General features: G+C 39.8%; 1 non-coding gene across 1 annotated transcript; it reads left to right on the forward strand.

Moving 5' to 3' along the window:
• The first annotated feature begins 536 nt into the window (after positions 1-536).
• Positions 537-643, forward strand: LOC145633551 (small nucleolar RNA R71). Its single transcript, XR_014112863.1, has one exon. It is a non-coding gene; the product is annotated as a small nucleolar RNA R71 (small nucleolar RNA).
• Positions 644-5,434: the final 4,791 nt, after the last annotated feature.

Below are 5,434 nucleotides of genomic sequence, written 5' to 3' on the forward strand. Positions count from 1 at the left end.
TATTATGCGCTAGAATTTGATCAATTGTCGCATCTCTGCTCTCCATGTGCTTTTGCATATTAGCAAACATTGCTCTAATTTCCACCAGAGAAGGGTCAGAAGATGAGGAGGGTTGTTGTGGTTGGTTCTTCTGGCTAGCATTGGGATGATAATATTTCTGCTGCTGTTGCTGTGGCACCTGTGGTTCTTGTGGTGGTGGATTTTGAACATTAGTGCTCCGGTAGGAAAGGTACGGATGATTCCGATACCCAGGATTGTAAGTGTTGGAGTAAGGGTTATTCTGCATATAAGCTTGGAAATTAACTTGCTCCACGGAACTCCTGCAATCCTGCTCCCAATGACCTACAATACCACAATTTTCACAGAAAGCCTCATTAGAATTATTATTAATCGCAGAAACATTAGCTACATTAGCAGTGCTCAGATTATCTAATTTTTGGCAAATAGAGGTTAGTTGAGCTTGCAAAAAGGATACAGAGTCGACACTATGCTTCCCCTTGTCATTATAAAAGGCTTGGATTAACTGCCATTGTGCTAAATTATGGTGGGGGCAATCTCTTTGTAAATCCTTAAACCTATCCCAAGCCTCATATAAAGATTCATCGGCTTCTTAGGCAAAGTTCTGGATCGCACTCCGTAGTACGGTTATTCTCTCTGCAGGGTAATACTTGTTATAGAAATTCAGAACAAGAGTTTCCCAGTCAGTTATACCAAGTGTAGTTCTATTTAAGCCATTAAACCACAATTTAGCTTTTCCAGTTAAAGAGAAGGGAAAGAGAATCTCCCTGATTTGGTCTTGAGTGACCCCGGCTTGCCTGATGGTGTTGCAATATTGACAATAGTAAGCAATGTGAAGATTCGGGTCTTCACCCTTGGCTCCACTGAATTGCTTCCTCTCTATCATCGTTATAAATTGAGTTTTAATTTCAAATTGAACCCCATCAAGAGTCGGAGTAGGGGTGAGATGTGGAAAATCCGTAAGCTTTGGTTGTGAATAATCACTAAGCTTCTTTGTAGCCGTCATCTCTGATTCTGTGTCTGATGATGCCTCTAAATCGCTAGAATCAGTTGGAGGATCGCGGTGATTATTGTTATTATCACCAGAATCCGCCAGGATTTGCTTGTAGAGATTTTTCTGCCTATGGAAAGGACGTTCGGTCTCAGGATCGAATGGGATGTAACCTGATCTGGAACACCTAGGCATAAACAAAAACTAGAAGCAAATGTGAGATTTGTCTCAGAGAACTAACTCTCTCTAAGACAAAAGGGAAATAATCTAGACTACAAAAAACAATCAGAAATAAAAATAAAACCGTTTCCCTCGCAACAGCGCCATATTTTGACAGGGTAAAGTCGTATCCCCTAATCAAAAATAATTCCTAAGTCCTCTAACTAAAGCAGATAGGGAATTAGGGTCGATCTCCACAGGGAAACAAGTCTTTCTATTCCTAATTATCTGAAATAATCTAGATTATGAAGTAACCAATATTTATGTTTAAATATGAAACTAAACTACTAAGATTCAGAATAGGGAGAAAACAATATATAAAAGGATCTAGGGCATAGGTTCACCAATAAATAATATTCCAGGGTAGAATATAGTAATCATTCATCAATGCATACATCAATCAGATTATAAAGGGCTTTCGCTACGTATTATAATCACACAATTAATTTACCGGTATTAAATCTCATCTTTCGAATCTCGACTTAACCATTTATAAATTAACCTGCCTATTAAAACTAGACCTAAACATTAATTCTCATCTGTCGAATCTCGAATTAATATTGCCAAACTCATGCATAAAAGATCAGGCCTAATCTAGTCACAAAGCATTAATTCAATCAATAGGAAATTAATCTAGCATTGATAATTAACAACAAAAAATTACCCCTTCATATTATTTATGGATCCCCACAAACCCTAGAAATAAAACTACTCACACATAATTAAATCTAAACTAATCAAAGCAATTAAGCAAGACATGATAAAAAGAATAAAGTAAATAACTAAGATTAAGAGAAGAGAAATAGTTACCAAACTAATCTGTATTAATGGAAAATAATCAAGAACAAGAGTTGAGAGAAGAGTTAAGAGAGAGAAAAATCCTAAGTAGAGAGAGAAAGTCTAAGAAAGAAGATCCGAAGTAGAGAGAGAAAGTCTAAGAGAGAAGATAAGTAAAAAATAATCGTCCTAAAACGTACTTAAACAAAGCTCTAAACAACTTCCTAATTAAAAACTAATTGCTCGACAAAAGAGCTCTTCCAGAAACACGCGCCCGATCGGGCGCGCCTTTTTCTCGCATTGCTCTTCTCAACAGCCGCGCCCGATCAAGCTAGCAGCTCACCCGATCGGGCGCGCCTTTGGCCACGCACCAGCACACTCTTGCGCGCCTTGCCCGATCGAGCTAAGCTTTCCCGATCGGGCCCTTGCTTCACCTCGAGGCTTGGAACTTCGATTGGGCTTATTTCTTCGGCCCAATCCGGATATCCACTTAGGGTCTTGATCACTCGGTCCATATACCTTGGTATCCCGATTACCGAGCCCTTAATCACCGGCTCTCACCGATCCTGGGCTCCAAAAGTGGTCGTGTCCTTCTAGCTTCCGTAGTTGGTCCATAAAGCCCGGGAAAATGCTCCAAGAGTGCAATTTCCTGTAAAATACAACTAAAACTACGAAAACACTAGAAAACACAAATTAGTAATAAAAGTGGCCCGAAAGAGCCAAAAACACTACTAATAACGACCAAGGGACGGGGGTAAAACATTATATAAAATGGACATACCATGCCTTAAGCACGAAGTCATCTTCTTGAATATTTCTAGTCTTCACTTTATTATTGAAGTGTCGTGCCATAGGTTGTTGGTAGATTTGGACATGATGCAAAGCTGCCAAGCGTTTTTCGTCAAGTAAGACTAGTTCATCATATCTCGCTCCATCCAGTTGGCTTTCCAACGCGATTTGTAGAGAAGGGATTTTGAGCTCTATTGGTTGCACAACTTCAACTCCATATACCAAAGAGAAAGGGGTAGCCCCCGTTGACGTAAGAACATAAGTTTGATAGCCCCAAAGAGCGAAATGTAGCTTGCTCGGCCAATCTTTGTAATTTTCCGTCATCTTTTCGATGGTAATTTTCACATTCTTATTGGCCGATTCAACCGCACCATTTGTTTGTGGTCTATAGGGTGACGATCTATGATGTTTGATATGATATTTTTGTAACAATTCTGTGCACTCGGTTGGAAATGCGTCCCATTATCACTGATCATTTCGTGCGGTACACCATAGCGGCATATGATATTTTTCTCGATGAATTGAGCTACATGTTTTGCTGTGAGTTTAGCATATGAAGCAGCCTCGACCCATTTGGTGAAGTAGTCGATTGCTACAAGGATGAACTCGTGTCCCCCTTGTCCTGGTGGTGTTATCTTCCCAATAATGTCAATTTCCCTAGTAGAGATAAGGCCATGGAGAAGTATATGTGATGATAAACGAAGGTGGAACGTGTTGCAAATTTGCGTAGACTTGACACTTCATACATTTCTTTACATATTCGTGATAGTCTCTCTCCATGGTAGTCCCATAATAACCTTGTCGTTGAATCTTTTAGACTAATATTTTAGCATTCGTATGCGTTCCACATATTCCGGCGTGAAGGTTTTCCATGGTTTTGTATGCTTCTTTCTTAGCTATACATAAGAGATTTCTCCCTTGAGCGGTCCTTTTGTGGAGTTCTCCTCTAATGAGCACATACAGTGAGGCTAGGAGCCTCAAAGCACGGTGTGCCCTTTTATCGGTGTTAGAAGGGTATTCTCCCTTTGTTACATATTTAAGGATATTTGTATACCATGGCTTCATCTTCTTCTTGTGATTCTTGTTCATCATCAAGCGCATGAACAGAAGTTGGTTCATATCTTCATTCTATGGTCAATGGCATTCGAATTGTATCTCTTGGAATTCTTACCATTGATGCCAACTTAGCTAGTGCGTCGGCAACTGATTCTCTTCTCTAAGCAAATATGTTTCATCTAGTTGCTCCGTGAGAGTTTCCAGATAAGCGTGATACGTAGCAAGACTTTCACTTCTCATTTTCCATCTCTTGGAGATCTGGTTGATGATTAGTGATGAATCGCTGTAGATTATGAGCTTCTTAATTCCAAGGGCCACAACTATTTCTAATCCCAAAATGCATGCTTTATATTCTACATCATTGTTGGTGACATCAAAAACGAGTTTCATGGAAATTGGGATGTGTTCTTCGTTGGGCGATACGAGCAAGACTCCTACACCACAACCCTTTTGCTTCAAAGATCCATCAAAATAGTGCGTCCAACTATCATCCTTGGTCATTATTATACCCTCATTAGGGAAATCATACTCTTCTTCTTCTTTCTCAGCTTCTTCCAATGGAAAATCTGCTAAGAAGTCAGAAACTGGAGAACCTTTAATGGTCTTTTGTGGTACAAATTTCAAGTCAAACTGAGAAGGTTGACTATCCATCTTGATAATCTTCCATTGAGTGTTGCTTTTTTGAACAGGTACTTGAGAGGATCCATCTTTGACACAACATGAACTGTATGAGTGATCATGTAATGCCTTAATTTTTGTGCGGCCCACACGAGTGCAAGACACAACTTTTCAAGTGGTGTGTACCTGGTCTCATAACCTTGAAGCTTTTTACTCAAATAATAGATTGCGTTCTCTTTGCTCTCGATTTCTTGAGCTAGCATTGCCCCCATCATTTCTCTTGTGACCGTAAGGTAGAGTCGAAGAGGAAAGTCATGTATTGATGATGCTAGCACTGGTGAATTTGCCAGGTATTCTTTGATCTTGTCTGAAGCTTCTTGACAATCTTCATCCCACGTAACTGGAACGTTCTTCTTTATCTTCTTGATTATAGTTCACATATCGCATTGAGTTTGGATATGAACCTACTTATATATTGCAACCTTCCGATAAAACCTAAAATCTCCTTCTCAGTCTTGGGTGGTGGCATGGCCATGATTGCCTTGACTTTTGTGGGATCTATTTTAATTCCTCGAGAACTGATCACATAGTCAAGTAGTTTGCCTGATGTAACCCCGAATGCACACGTGCAATGATGTGGCCTAGCCAATCTATTGACTTTACGATCATATCATCAACATAGACCTCCACCTCTTTATGCATAATATCATGTAATAATGTTGTGGCTGCTTTTTGGTAGGTGGCACCCGCGTTTTTCAACCCGTATAGCAATATGTACCCCGTTGTGTGATGAATGTGGTTTTCCCCATGTCTTCCGCAGCCATCAGTACTTGATTATATCAAGCATAGCCATCCATGAATGATAGGAGTATCCTTTGGGCTTGCTTTGTTGAGATCCTTGTAATCAACACACATTCTGACCCTTCCATATTTCTTTGGAACTGGAACTACATTAGGTATCCACTC

This window comes from Chenopodium album, chromosome 5 (genome assembly GCF_948465745.1).
Source record: "Chenopodium album chromosome 5, dcCheAlbu1.1, whole genome shotgun sequence".
Taxonomy (NCBI): domain Eukaryota; kingdom Viridiplantae; phylum Streptophyta; class Magnoliopsida; order Caryophyllales; family Amaranthaceae; genus Chenopodium; species Chenopodium album.